We start from the raw sequence: 14,989 nt of genomic DNA, 5'->3' as shown, positions 1-14,989 counted from the left end.
TTTACATTTCCAGCACTACATACTGCCATCTAGTGTACTAAGTTGACACTGCATCACAAGGTTTTGAAGACATCTGTGGAGAAACAGATATCAGTGTTCCTTACACTTTCTATCTTCCTTCATGTAATTCATGTATACAGTCAGTATTGTTTAATGACTATACACCACAGGAGGTTGGTGGCACCTTAATCGGGGATGATGGGCTCATAGTAATGGCTGGAACAGAATTAATGGAATGGTATCGAACTCATGGAAACAATGTGTTTGATACCATTCTATTCACTCCTTTCCAGCCATTACTATGAGCTGTCCTCCCTTCAGCAGCCGACTGTGCTATACACCCTACAGTCCTCAAACTCAACTCTGGACCTCGAAGCCAGTTCCAATGCATTGTTTCATTGTTCCCATCTAATCAGGGACTGACATAGATCTGGGACACCAGGTGGGTGCGATTAATGATTTGTACATTTACATTTTAGTCATTTAGCAGACACTCTTATCCAGAGTGACTTACAGTAGTGGGTGCATACATTTGAATACTTTTATCGTACTGGTCCCCTGTGGGAATCAAACCCACAACCCTGGCCATGCTCGACCAACTGAGCTACACAGGCCGATCAGGTAGAACAGAAAACCAGCAGGCTCCGGACCTCATAGGGTAGGAGTTGAATACCCCATGCTCTATACCATTACATATACTTGTGATTTATTATTTTAGAGTCTTGTCAGTCAGTAGCAGCAAATAGTAAGCAGACATTTCTTCTCATTGCATGACCGTGCCATGTGATGCCTGGATGTGTGTAATTCCTCTCCTTTTATAAGTCTCAAGTCCAGTGCACCTTCCATCTGTATACAGCAACTTCAAAGGGCTCCATCTGTCACAGAAGACGTGGTAGTCCATGTCTGGCAGATAGAGCTCAGGATGTCCCTTTCATGTGATCACCTGACACCGTCTCTCAGATGGAATGGTATAATTGGCTACTGCTGCTGCCTTAGTATCCAGTGGTTTCACATCCAGCTGTCTGGGGATTAAACCTGATGCTGGTGGAAGCTCAACTCATTTACGTACAAAATCATGAGCAATCCCCATCAAACAATGTGGTTACATTTTAAGAAATGTAGCTAATATGTATAATAATTTATTCTGTTATGACGGTGTAATGGGGAGTTAAATAACTGGCATATGGTTGGTGGTGTTTACCTGTTTCAAGACTCATGTCATTACCAGTTCTACCTGCTCCTCTGTCCTTGTCTTAGGGTTTGATTAATGAATGCACTTTGTGCACCCAAATGCATGTCCCAGGAGTGCCACTTTGCTTTGAAATGGGATTGTGTTGTCTTTACTGTGTTTTATGTCCTTTTAAAGATGCATCCCGGGAGAGGCCTGTTTCATTTTAATGACTTGCACTATCTTGTGACACTATTACACACACTCCATTAGGACACTCTTTTACTCAGGACTCATGAGCAGTGACTGTTTATATGAGTGCCCTCTGATGGCCAGACGTCCCGACTGTAACTTTAAGAAAATCGTTTTGTAAACAAAGAGCAAACTGTATTGGTGTAGTGTAGTCCTCTTATTTTCCACAGGGGCACAGCAAATCATTGCCTCCTATGCAAGATCCTCGGCGTGCCTAACTGTTGGCCAATTATAACAATGTCACAGAAAACAAGCACAATCAATGAAACCACTTGCCAGGATAAAATCAATAGTCTGAGTACATTATGTATTGAACCATGATGCCAGTGGATAAGCCATACTTAAATAGTTTTAGCAGGGGTAGGCCAACTCAAAAACTATACTGAACAAAAATATAGACGCAACATGTAAAGTGTTGATCCCATGTTTCATGAGCTGAAATAAAAGATCCCCGAAATTTTCAAGACGCACAAAAAGCTTATTTCTCTCAAATGTTGTGCACAGATTTGTTTACATCCCTGTTAGAAAATCCTAACCTCCCCTGTTATTGGTAATGGTGAGAGGTTTTCATGTTTTAGTGGCATGATCTTTGTGCATCTGTAACTTTCTCACTCATCATTATTCACGATTCATTCATGATCATCCGTAATCATGGTAGCATCCACATTAATGTAGAAGTGTTCCGAAACATATTCTATTCTTATTTACAATAAAAGTGACTCCAAAATGACACAATACATTATTTGACCTTTGTTCAATGTCGACACTTCAGATCCATCTTTAAGTCTTCACAGAGAGATACTTTAACCACTAGCTATAGACCAGGTGTAATCCTGCTTTAGGAACAGATTGTTCTTTCAACAGTAGAGAGTACACTGGGTCTTTCTCATTAGGGTCAGTGGCCATGGAGTGATAATGGTAGTAAATCCACCTGTTAATTTGACATGATTAGCCTGGGGCAGTTTATTAAAGAAGTCTACTGGAACTACTGGCAGTTACTAAAGTTTAGATGAGGGGTATTAACAATGTGCATCGATCATCACATCAGACTATGCATAATTTAGGATACATTCTAGTTGCGCCTGAGTAGATGAACAAATATTAGAAGACTTACCCCACAAGCACTCGAGTGATATTTGATCAAACAAGATAATGTGCTGAATCTTCAGAACAGGTTTACCTGATCCTCCTCCAACAATGCCTCTAGTCTTTTATCCTTGTTCTTGGACCCCTGGTGTTCACCATTGATCTGGTTCATAGCATGCCTGCTAACTAGGACAGTGATCAAAGATAGCAAAGAGAGGGACAGGCAGACAATTGATCTCTCAACACGTCTTTATGGGGAAAGCTCTTCAGCCTTACAGAGCTAGTGGACATTGAACAGCAGGGGTGATCCTCAATTAATCCATAGCAACACATTCCTGTAGTGGACACAGTTCTCATGGTTATTGAACTCTCACACAAACTGTACTGTCTGCGTCGCCTCAATGGACCTCGTCTGGTAACTTTCTTTGTTTCTTTCTATGACCTCAGTATTTTCTGTACATAACTTGTTATCTTTTTGCTTTATGTTTTGTAAACTTTGAGCAAAGTCAATCACAGGGTTAACAATTGTAACGGTGCATAGAAAAAACAAAGAAAGTTTGTCAAACACTTTATTCTAATTTGGCTTGGCCCCTAACTTTTACAGATGCATAATTGAGAGCATCCTGTCGGGCTGTATCACCGCCTGGTACGGCAACTGCACCGCCCGCAACCGTAGGGCTCTCCAGAGGGAGGTGCGTTCTGCCCAACGCATCACCGGGGGCACACTGCCTGCCCTCCAGGATACCTACAGCGCCCGATGTCACAGGAAGGCCAAAAAGATCATCAAGGACATCAACCACCCGAGCCACGGCCTGTTCACCCCGCTATCATCCAGAAGGCGAGGTCAGTACAGGTGCATCAAAGCTGGGACCGAGTGACTGAAAAACAGCTTCTATCTCAAGGCCATCATACTGTTAAATAGCCATCACTAGCCGGCTACCACCCGGTTACTCAACCCTGCACCTTAGAGGCTGCTGCCCTATATACATAGACATGGAATCACTGGTCACTATATTAATGGAACACTAGTCACTTTAATAATGTTTACATAATGCTTTACCCCTTTCATATGTATATACTGTATTCTATTCTACTGTATTTTAGTCAATGCCACTCCGACACTGCTCGTCCTAATATTTATATATTTCTTAATTCCATTATTTTACTTTTAGATTTGTGTGTATTGTTGTGAATTGTTAGATACTGTTGATACTGTTGCACTGTTGGAGCTAGGAACACAAGCATTTCGCTACACCCGCAATAACATCTGCTAAATATGTGTATGTGACCAATAACATTTGATTTGATTTGATTTGACAGTAGATGACACTCATGGGTTGGTGCCTGGAACCTCTGCCAAGTTTGGTTGTTTTATAGGCTTCTTACAAGAAAATAGTGTTGTGCTCCAAGCCCTTTCTGATTATTTGGGAGCAAATATGATATGAAAGGTCATTGATGAGATTGATGCAGTGATGTTGATTGATTATTGTAGTATCTGTTTTAGGACAATTTAAAAGTAGATTAATACTGTTTGATATGGTGAATATCCATATACAGTTGAAGTCGGAAATGTACATACACCTTAGACAAATACATTTAAACCCAGTTTTTCACAATTCCTGACATTTAATCCTAGTAAAAATTCCCTGTCTTAGGTCAGTTAGGATCACCACTTTATTTTAAGAATGTGAAATGTCAGAATAATAGTAGAGATAATTATTTATTTCAGCTTTTATTTATTTCATCACATTCCCAGTGGGTCAGAAGTTTACAAACACTCAATTAGTATTTGGTAGCATTGCCTTTAAATTGTTTAACTTGGGTAAAATGTTTCAGGTAGCCTTCCACAAGCTTCCCACAATAAGTTGGGTGAATCTTGGCCCATTCCTCCTGACAGAGGTGGTGTAACTAAGTCAGGTTTGTAGGCCTCCTTGCTCGCACATGCTTTTTCAGTTCTGCCCACACATTTTTTATAGGATTGAGGTCAGGGCTTTGTGTTGGCCACTCCAATACCTTAACTTTGTTGTCCTTAAGCCATTTTGCCACAACTTTGGAAGTATGCTTGGGGTCATTGTCCATTTGGAAGACCCATTTGCGACCAAGCTTTAACTTCCTGACTGATGTCTTGAGATGTTGCTTCAATATATCCACATAATTTTCCTTCCTCATGATGCCATCTATTTTGTGAAGTGCACCAGTCCCTCCTGCAGCAAAGTATCCCCACAGCATGATGCTGCCACCCGCGTGCTTCACGTTTGGGATGGTGTTCTTTGGCTTGCAAGCAACCCCCTTTTTCCTCCAAACATAACGATGGTCATTATGGCCAAACAGTTCTATTTTTGTTTCATCAGCCCAGAGGACATTTCTCCAAAAAGTACGATCTTTGTCCCCATGTGCAGTTGCAAACCGTAGTCTGGCTTTTTTATGGCGGTTTTGGAGCAGTGGCTTCTTCCTTGCTGAGCGGCCTTTCAGGTTATGTCGATATAGGACTCGTTTTACTGTGGATATAGATAATTTTGTACCTGTTTCCTCCAGCATCTTCACAAGGTCCTTTGCTGTTGTTCTGGGATTGATTTGCACTTTTTGCACCAAAGTACGTTCATCTCTAGGAGACAGAACGCGTCTCATTCTTGAGCTGTATGACGGCTGCGTGGTCCCATGGTGTTTACACTTGCGTACTATTGTTTGTACAGATGAACGTGGTACCTTCAGGCATTTGGAAATTGCTCCCAAGGATGAACCAGACTTGTGGAGGTCTACAATTTTCTTTCTGAGGTCTTGGCTGATTTCTTTTGATATTCCCATGATGTCAAGCAAAGAGGCACTGAGTTTGAAGGTAGGCCTTGAAATACATCCAAAGGTACACCTCCAATTGACTCAAATTATGTCAATTAGCCTATCCGAAGCTTCTAAAGCCATGACATCATTTTCTGGAATTTTCCAAGCTGTTTAAAGGCACAGTCAACTTAGTGTATGTAAACTTCTGACCCACTGGAATTGTGATACAGTGAAAAATGACTTGTGTCATGCACAAAGTAGAGGTCCTAACCGACTTGCCAAAACTATAGTTTGTTAACAAGAAATGTGTGGAGTGGTTGAAAAACTAGTTTTAATGACTCCAACCTAAGTGTATGTAAACTTCCGACTTCAACTGTATACTGTATACAGTAGTACATATTGTAAACCATACATGTTATTTTGTTAGAAAGATTTGGTCATTTTATATTCCTATGTGCTGTTGGTATGTAAATATGTGACAAATGCAGCTATCAATTCAATCTTAAGACTTAGGGGGGTGATATATCCACTTTAACTGATAATCATAGTTTTGCAAAGATAAAAAGAAAGCAATCTCTAGAGTCCCGCTCTCATACAAATCCTTTGCAGGATGATCAATAAAAATGTCCCGAGTGCTTAGCTGAATATCTGTGCGTAACATGCAAAACCCTTCAAATCCAAATGTTATTGGTTGTGTACACAGTTTAGCAGGTGCAATGATATGCTTATCAGTTTACTGGAGGAGTTTACATCTACATTTTAGTTATTTAGCAGACACTCATCAATCGACAGATTTGTCATCTAGTTGGTTTGGGGATTCGAACCAGCGACATTTCAGTTACTGGCCCACGCTCTTAAGCACTAGGCTTCCTGCCGCTGACCCAACAATTACAGTGAGGTAAAAAAGTATTTGATCCCCTGCTGATTTTGTACGTTTGCCCACTGACAAAGACATGATCAGTCTATAATTGTAATGGTAGGTTTATTTGAACAGTGAGAGACAGAATAACAACAACAAAATCCAGAAAAACGCATGTCAAAAATGTTATAAATTGATTTGCATTTTAATGAGGGAAATCAGTATTTGACCCCTCTGCAAAACATGACTTAGTACTTGGTGGCAAAACCCTTGTTGGCAATCACAGAGGTCAGACGTTTCTTGTAGTTGGCCACCAGGTTTGCACACATCTCAGGAGGGATTTTGTCCCACTCCTCTTTGCAGATCTTCTCCAAGTCATTGAGGTTTTGAGGCTGACGTTTGGCAACTCGAACCTTCAGCTCCCTCCACAGATTTTCTATGGGATTAAGGTCTGGAGACTGGCTAGGCCACTCCAGGACCTTAATGTGGTTCTTCTTGAGCCACTCCTTTGTTGCCTTGGCCGTGTGTTTTGGGTCATTGTTATGCTGGAATACCCATCCACGACCCATTTTCAATGCCCTGGCTGAGGGAAGGAGGTTCTCACCCAAGATTTGACGGTACATGGCCCCGTCCATCGTCCCTTTGATGTGGTGAAGTTGTCCTGTCCCCTTAGCAGAAAAACACCCCCAAAGCATAATGTTTCCACCTCCATGTTTGACGCGGGGATGGTGTTCTTGGGGTCATAGCCAGCATTCCTCCTCCTCCAAACACGGCGAGTTGAGTTGATGCCAAAGAGCTCGATTTTGGTCTCATCTGACCACAACACTTTCACCCAGTTCTCCTCTGAATCATTCAGATGTTCATTGGCAAACTTCAGACGGCCCTGTATATGTGCTTTCTTGAGCAGGGGGACCTTGCGGGCGCTGCAGGATTTCAGTCCTTACCAATTGTTTTCTTGGTGACTATGGTTCCAGCTGCCTTGAGATCATTGACAAGATCCTCCCGTGTAGTTCTGGGCTGATTCCTCACCGTTCTCATGATCATTGCAACTCCACGAGGTGAGATCTTGCATGGAGCCCCAGACCGAGGGAGATTGACAGTTCTTTTGTGTTTCTTCCATTTGTGAATAATCGCACCAACTGTTGTCACCTTCTTACCAAGCTGCTTGGCGATGGTCTTGTAGCCCATTCGAGCCTTGTGTAGGTCTACAATCTTGTCCCTGACATCCTTGGAGAGCTCTTTGGTCTTGGCCATGGTGGAGAGTTTGGAATCTGATTGATTGATTGCTTCTGTGGACAGGTGTCTTTTTTACAGGTAACAAACTGAGATTAGGAGCACTCCCTTTAAGAGTGTGCTCCTAATCTCAGCTCGTTACCTGTATAAAATACACCTGGGAGCCAGAAATCTTTCTGATTGAGAGGGGGTCAAATACTTATTTCCCTCATTAAAATGCAAATCAATTTATAACATGCGTTTTTCTGGATTTTTTTTATTGTTATTCTGTCTCTCACTGTTCAAATAAACCTACCATTAAAATTATAGACTGATCATTTCTTTGTCAGTGGACAAACGTACAAAATCACCAGGGGATCAAATACTTTTTTCCCTCACTGTATGTGATCAAAAGGTCCTTGGAGTTTTGACTGCAGTCAACTACAAGTTTCTGCAGTTGCTCTTTACCAAGTTCATTTTCCATGTTTTATTTTATTTTTATTTTATTTCACCTTTATTTAACCAGGTAAGCCAGTTGAGAACAAGTTCTCATTTACAACTGCGACCTGGCCAAGATAAAGCAAAGTAGTGCAATAAAAACAACAGAGTTACATATGGGGTAAAAAAAACATAAAGTCAGAAAATACAACAGAAAAGATATATACAGTGTGTGCAAATGTAGCAAGTTATGGAGGTAAGGCAATAAATAGGCTATAGTGCAGAATAATTACAATAGTATTAACACTGGAATGCTAGATGTGCAAGAGATTATGTGCAAATAGAGATACTGGGGTGCAAAAATTTTAGTCATTTAGCAGACGCTCTTATCCAGAGCGATTTACAGGAGCAATTGGGGTTAAGTGCCTTGCTCAGTTACTGGCCCAATGCCCAATGAGGAGTTTGTTTACATTGTAGGCCTAAAAAACAACCTCAAAGTGGGGATGCCCTCTACTGTTTATGTATCTGAGAGTGCCTCAGATCTCTACAGAAATTGATCAGAATCACTACTCATTTTGCAAAGCCCAGGACAATCTCTGAAAACCTTACCATAATCAGAATGCATCACTGGACATTATTTCAGGCCCGTCTCTCAGTGGGAGAAGAGTTGTGGAGTGTGTTAAAAACCATTCTGATATACAGTACATGATTTGTTCAAAGTCCTGTGCTCTCCTCAATCCCATTCTATAAATGCTAGGGAAAGGTTTGCCTTTATCAATACAACAAACCAGGATTTTTTTTGGATTAAATCAAATTTGTGCATGCTATCAAATGTGTGCAATCAAATGTGTACATGTGTGCAATCCAATGCCGTACTTTTGATTGAGTTCTAGACATTTTATTTTACCTGGTGGTCTAGTAACAACACCAAGTCTGTTTTATTCACCAGTTGTTTTCAGCCACTATTTTGTTGCTCTGTGTAAAGGGGGCCTGAGGTCTCATAACCAGTCAAAGCTTATTGGATTTCACGGCTACTGTATGCTTCTCGAGTTCTGGAGCAAATATACCTATAAAATGTCTGATTTTATCATCCAGAAATAGAGAGGGGGTTTATGAAAGATTTTGATGGATTATTTTGGAAATGCCAACTCATATTGTAGAACACAAAATCAGACCTGTCCTTTTGAGACATTTTTTAAATCATGTAACGATTCCCAGTGCCTCAGAAAAACACTATTGTAAAGAAATAACTAGCTAATATTATGTGATTTGGGAGTATTATTATGGCTTTATATTTTCCACAACTGCAATTTCATGCCAGTCATAACAGCTGTTGAAAATGCCTTAAAAACATTCAAAGTTACAAATGAGTGATATAGACATGTATCATGATATGACACAAGCACCTAATATACACTGAGAGTACAAAACATTAAGAACACCTGCTCTTTCCATGACAGACTGACCAGGTGAATCCAGGTGAAAGCTATATCCTGTATTATTCACCTGTTAAATTCATTTAAATCAGTGTAGATGAAGGGGAGGAGACAGGTTAAAGAAGGATTTTTAAGGCTTGGGACAATTGAGACATGGATTGTGTATGAATGCCATTCAGAGGGTGAATGTGCAAGACAAAAGATTTAAGTGCCTTTGAATGGGGTATGGTAGTAGGTGCCAGGAGCACCGGTTTGAGTGTGTCAAGAACGGCAAGGTTGCTGGGTTTTTCACGCTCAACAATTTCCCGTGTGTATCAAGAATGGTCCACCACCCAAAGGACATCCAGCCAACTTAACACAACTGTGGGAAGCATTGGAGTCAACACTGGCCAGAATCCCTGTGGAATGCTTTGACACCTTGTAGAGTCCATGCCCAGACGAATTGAGGCTGTTTTGAGGGCAAAAATGGGGTGCAACTCAATATTATGAAGGTGTTCCTAATGTTTGTACACTCAGTGTATATAACAAATGGCAACATATTGGGAAGCTGTCACGTCTATACACAGCATGTATACATTTCACAAAGTAATGACACTGGGTTAGTCTTTGAATTAAGTTACATCCCTGCAGTAGTGCATGTCTTAGAGACCTCGAAGTTCAGTTTCACTCCCTCCTGCTCATCACATCATTAGGGACAGCCCTGACAGTTTCCTTTCATCTGTTTATTTTTCAAACCAAGACATAAAGAAAGGAAAACAGTCAAATCAAGCCTGCTAAGTATAAGCCCCAGTTTGATTTTAATGACTCACAGCTGCAGGTTCTCAGATGAGCACAGAATTGCTCCATGAAAACCCAACACACGCTGATTAATCACCATGTTTATCTTTGCATTTGTTGCTTTGTCTCACTGCAACTATGCTGATAACTGATTTTTTTTTTACACTAATACAAAATGTTGTGGTCTCCCTGAGGCTTTAAAAGCCCTTCATTACCATCAACAGGGAGGATAATGATTAATTCAAGGAAATCCTGCCTAGTTCATTCAATGGAGTGTCTCTTGAAATGTATTCTTGTACACTGTTTTAGAGATGCTTGTTTACAGTGCATTCGTAAAGTATTGTGCAGCTTTTGTGATTGGACAGTGAGCATTCTAGTCGTTGTTCTTGACCCGTTTCACACTGGCTATTTTGGCACCGTGTTTCTGGGGCTAACCTCGAAAAGTCAGTGCTAATCCTGCTCTGGAGCAGGGCCAGCTAGCCCTGGGCTAAGGTTGGTGCTAGCCCACTTTAGAATGTGCAAGTGTAAACATTCACTTATTACTTAGCCCCGGGCTAAAATGTCCCTTAGCCCAGGACTAAGGAGGCACCAAGATGTCATACCCTCTTACTTTTTGCCAACTTGTTGGGAAAGTGGTCAATGTAGCTGACTTGTGTAAAAAATGACATTGTTTACAGTGAATAGAATAGAATGTTGGAAGGCATGATGTCACAATGGGTCCTTTAGAAGGTTGAGGAAATCCCATGAAAGTGGATGGAGGACAAAAAGAAGGACAGAAAGTTGAATAATTGAAAAAGTATAACTAAACTGTACCACGCCTAGGGTTGTGGCGGTCATGAAATGTTGTCAGCCGGTGATTATCAAGCGAATAACTGCCAGTCTCACAGTAATTGACCATTCATTAACATAAACTGTAAGGTTGGTGTGAGGTGTGACCCAGGTGCGGTGCAGGATAGACAGTAGGCAGTAGGCAGAGCTGGTGAAACAAGGATCTTTACTGGTGGTCCCAAAAAACAGGATACAAAATAACGGACTTGTCACGAAAAAATTAAGGAGGAGAAAATTGGTCTCCAAAAACAGGCTGACAGCAAACATATGAAATACTAACTACGACTGAAAACAACAATGAAACAGGGAGAACACTTCTCAAGTAGCTGTACATACGTCTCGCGATCAGACACTGAGTAGTACTGTTTGGCATCGAGAAACTAGCAGAGAAAACAGAGCAAGGCAACACAGCGAAGTGAGGGCATAAATACTCAGGTGAACCGGTAGACACAGGTGACACCAATAGGATAATGATTAGTTCAGACTGTGAGTGAGCAGCTGCCTAAGGATGTCGGGGGATGACACCAAGTGGGTCGCTCAAGAACTGCGACCCCCTCCTGTAACAATAAACACGTTTAGCATCTCCTGGCTTCCACGCATAGCCTACAAGCCACTGATGCAGACCTTTGGAAGATCTACATTTTTAAAAGTATAATAAATCATTCACTATCACAATAAATCCATTATTTATTTTAGACAGGTGTAAAGAAACATGATATGAAGAAAATGTAGTCTATTTCAGAAGAACACAATAGCATAGTCTGAATTGTCCTTATGTTAGGCCCTGATCTGGCTATGCCATATGGCTGCGTGCCACACTAGTTCATTTAGCAGACAAGATTTACTTTGAATTCCGTGGCATTATTTTATATTATTTTATAGTATGAATAATACAATTGAACATAGCTGAATAAAATAGAAACTATATTTTCTCCAAACGATTTCCAAGGGAGTGCGCACATGTGGCTATTCTGTGTTGAGCGGTTAACAAAGAAACAGGTCCTCCTATATGCTTCATTTAGAGTTATTTATGCAACTTTAGTTGTGATACAAACGTTAGGCTATATGTTTAGATTTTTTATACATTCTAAGGCTGCATAATGTGACTCTAATGATGATTTGAAAAAAGGCATGAGCTCTGCTTTGTTTCTTGTGCAGGCTGCACATACGTCATCAGTCTCTCATTCACAATTTGACAAGGCCTTGATAATATTCTCACTAGGCCTCGAATTTCCCGGCGGCATCCCCCTTGTGTGGCCATAAATCCATGCCTTTTGCGGCCAAAGTTGCCATTGTGCCCTTGGGCTGAATATAATAATTATAATTCCCTTCTCCCAGCAACCTGCTCTGAAGCACCTCTCATTCACATGGCTCTCTCAGATATCTCAATTCTTATTAGCCAATGCCCTTCCCATGATCGGGTCCTTCTCACAGCCATCTCAGCTCCGAAGTAGCTAAAAGTGAAATCAGACACATCGGGGACGCAACTGCGCGCGTCCCTCTTATCGAATTGCGAGGTGCATATTGAAGATGTTAGAAGCACTGTCCACATTTACTTTTCGTTAGCTAACAAGATGAGTAGGCCTTACGAACAGCAATACCACTAGCCTATGTCAATCTATTATCCCCTATAATACAAAAGTTGACCTATTCTATTGTTCAACTTGTCCTTCTGTGTGAGAAATAAATATTCCAAACATACCCTGGGATAGTTGTCGGATGCGATAGATCCCAAATTAATACAACCGCTCACATCAAAAAAACATTTAAAAGCAATAATGCTGATGCAATAGATCAGAACTTTTAGCTTAAAATGTTGATAAACTATTAAGGCTATTTCTTCACATTATAAGCGCAGCAATCCGCACACGGCAGTAGGCTATAAGCGCAAATGTTCCAAAATGCAATCAATTAGCGGAAAAACTGTGTTCTCAAAAGTGACCGCAAATGCGATTATGCATGTAATTCTTTATTATACAGGGTGCATTTTTATGGTGAAGATTATCTTCCCCAAACTTGAAACTCATGCGCCGACCTACAGTGGGGAAAAAAAGTATTTAGTCAGCCACCAATTGTGCAAGTTCTCCCACTTAAAAAGATGAGAGAGGCCTGTAATTTTCATCATAGGTACACGTCAACTATGACAGACAAATTGAGAAAAAAAAATCCAGAAAATCCCATTGTAGGATTTTTAATGAATTTATTTGCAAATTATGGTGGAAAATAAGTATTTGGTCACCTACAAACAAGCAAGATTTCTGGCTCTCACAGACCTGTAACTTCTTCTTTAAGAGGCTCCTCTGTCCTCCACTCGTTACCTGTATTAATGGCACCTGTTTGAACTTGTTATCAGTATAAAAGACACCTGTCCACAACCTCAAACAGTCACACTCCAAACTTCACAATGGCCAAGACCAAAGAGCTGTCAAAGGACACCAAAAACAAAATTGTAGACCTGCACCAGGCTGGGAAGACTGAATCTACAATAGGTAAGCAGCTTGGTTTGAAGAAATCAACTGTGGGAGCAATTATTAGGAAATGGAAGACATACAAGACCACTGATAATCTCCCTCGATCTGGGGCTCCACGCAAGATCTCACCCCGTGGGGTCAAAATGATCACAAGAACGGTGAGCAAAAATCCCAGAACCACACGGGGGGACCTAGTGAATGACCTGCAGAGAGCTGGGACCAAAGTAACAAAGCCTACCATCAGTAACACACTACGCCGCCAGGGACTCAAATCCTGCAGTGCGAGACGTGTCCCCCTGCTTAAGCCAGTACATGTCCAGGCCCGTCTGAAGTGCATTTGGATGATCCAGAATAGGATTGGGAGAATGTCATATGGTCAGATGAAACCAAAATATAACTTTTTGGTAAAAACTCAACTCGTCATGTTTGGAGGACAAAGAATGCTGAGTTGCATCCAAAGAACACCATACCTACTGTGAAGCATGGGGTTGGAAACATCATGCTTTGGGGCTGTTTTTCTGCAAAGGGACCAGGACGACTGATCCGTGTAAAGGAAAGAATGAATGGGGCCATGTATCGTGAGATTTTGAGTGAAACCCTCCTTCCATCAGCAAGGGCATTGAAGATGAAACGTGGCTGGGTCTTTCAGCATGACAATGATCCCAAACACACCGCCCGGGCAACGAAGGAGTGGCTTCGTAAGAAGCATTTCAAGGTCCTGGAGTGGCCTAGCCAGTCTCCAGAACTCAACCCCATAGAAAATCTTTGGAGGGAGTTGAAAGTCTGTGTTGCCCAGCGACAGCCCCAAAACATCACTGCTCTAGAGGAGATTTGCATGGAGGAATGGGCCAAAATACCAGCAACAGTGTGTGAAAACCTTGTGAAGACTTACAGAAAACGTTTGACCTGTGTCATTGCCAACAAAGGGTATATAACAAAGTATTGAGAAACTTTTGTTATTGACCAAATACTTATTTTCCACCATCATATGCCAATAAATTCATTAAAAATCCTACAATGTGATTTTCTGGATTTTTTTTTTCTCATTTTGTCTGTCATAGTTGACGTGTACCTATGATGAAAATTACAGGCCTCTCTCATCTTTTTAAGTGGGAGAACTTGCACAATTGGTGGCTGACTAAATACTTTTTTTCCCCACTGTATATATGCCAGTTAGGCTCTACACCGGTTGTAAAGCGGCTTAATGTGCTTAATTTTAATAAGTTATTTGGCAACTTTAGTTGTGATACAAACCTTATCAAAAGATATAGACCTATGGGCTAGGCTACATGAGGTGTGCAACTATGATTGGAAAAAGTTGCAAAAAAAGGCATGCGCTGTCAGTAGAACCGATGTGGATGTGGTGGAGGAGTCAGGCGCAGGACACAGAGGCTTCGTCCAACAGACTTTACTAGTCAAAAGTGCTAAATAAAATACACGGCCTCAAAAACAAACAGAGGCGAGTGAATACGTAAACCATGCGTAAACACTAAACAAACAAACAGAGCGTCAAAACGCAGCTCCGAAAATACAGGCAGACAACAACACACAATCTAACCAATACCAAACAGGGAACTTATAGGACACGTAATCAGAACACAAACAGACACAGGTGTACAAGACAGACCAAAGCAATCACACCACGAAACATTCAACGGTGGCAGCTAGTACTCCGGGGACGGCG

The sequence above is a fragment of the Coregonus lavaretus genome, assembly GCF_964263955.1.
Source record: "Coregonus lavaretus genome assembly, chromosome: 4".
NCBI classification, from domain to species: domain Eukaryota; kingdom Metazoa; phylum Chordata; class Actinopteri; order Salmoniformes; family Salmonidae; genus Coregonus; species Coregonus lavaretus.
Note: the sequence above shows the minus strand (reverse complement) of the source record.